Source organism: Anabas testudineus, chromosome 21, assembly GCF_900324465.2.
Source record: "Anabas testudineus chromosome 21, fAnaTes1.2, whole genome shotgun sequence".
NCBI classification, from domain to species: domain Eukaryota; kingdom Metazoa; phylum Chordata; class Actinopteri; order Anabantiformes; family Anabantidae; genus Anabas; species Anabas testudineus.
Genome location: NC_046629.1, coordinates 4,636,358 through 4,637,776, shown reverse-complemented (window position 1 = coordinate 4,637,776; position 1,419 = coordinate 4,636,358).

Below are 1,419 nucleotides of genomic sequence, written 5' to 3'. Positions count from 1 at the left end.
TCTGTGTTTGTTCCATGTTTTATTTTGTTTTGACTGAACCTTTATTTATTCAGGTAGATCACTGACCTCTTTTATCAAAGGTCAAACAGACAGAACAGTTAATAATTGTGAATATGTGCGTTGGTTAGTCTGCAGCAGAGCTGGTTTCTTAGAATGAAATTATGGTGTGTAACCACCAGGGGGCCCACTTTCCCTGTCCTCTCTAGTGTAAGGTGTAAGCTACCATGAAAGGCACCTTTTGTAAAATTAGATTCATACGTACAGTATCTGGATGCATTGTGAAGAACATGCTCTTTTTTTTTTTGTTTTCAGTCGATCTGTCGGGGTCGTCTTGCCTTGAGGAGTAGATGTAACACTAACCTGCAGGTGTTTAACTGTATTGTACCTCACAGGTGCAGCTGCCTAACGTGTGTTTTAATAATTTTCATTAGCATTTCTGAAACAATGAGTCTGTTTTTATCACAGTTATTGAAATGTTGACTTAGGCCGTCAACATCATTATTATCAGTAAGTACTGCACCGAATCTTTCATCTGCTTTTATGTTTCTGGCAGCTACTGGTTTGGACCGACTGGTTATAACATTCTTTCTACCAGAAGCCAATTTCTGCCCAGAAATCTGGAAAGATTTGAGTCTCAAATCACAGTATCACTTAAAAAGCCACAGCCCTTGTGCCTTTTCCCAAAGCACACTGTTGGATATGCAGACAAAGAGTCTGCACGCTAATGTAACATCATTCACCGCTCGTATGGTTGTGTGATTGTCTGTTTCTCTCATTTAACCCACACACATTAAGTCTTTTAATGTTCTGAAACAACACTGATGTGCTGAAGTACTGTTGCTCCTGTTGTTAAACCTATTCCAATGTATGGATTCACCGTAGTCTCTGCACTGACCCTGATGTTCAGTCATGCATAATCTAATGGGCAGATTGCGATGAATTTTATTGAACAGTTTCCCAAGAAGAAGCAGAGAGGGAGCATGCCACAGTACAGGGCAGTATGTGCACGGTGTTGTTACCAGAGGATCTGTCAAGTCCTTTATAAAGAGTTAATTTTATAAATGAATGATAAGAAACTTAGTAACTGAGGATTTACAGTAGTATACAACAAAAAGGAGTGCAGTACTTTTTAATGTTGAGATTAATGGTATTTAATTTTATAATTTAAAAATAACCATGATAGATAGACAACATTGTTAGTAAAACTAGAGAAAATGCAACATAGGTGAAGACCTGGGACTTCTTAAGGCCACCATGCACCGACTGTTTCATACCAACGGGCTGGACGTGCTCCTCTCCCGAGTGCAGAACTCACCTGCAGCCCAACAGGACGACCTTGAACGACAGACACGCCGACCTTCTGCTGGGCTCGGAGCATGAAAAACACATTTACAGCTGTGGAGTCGATTATCCCATGGG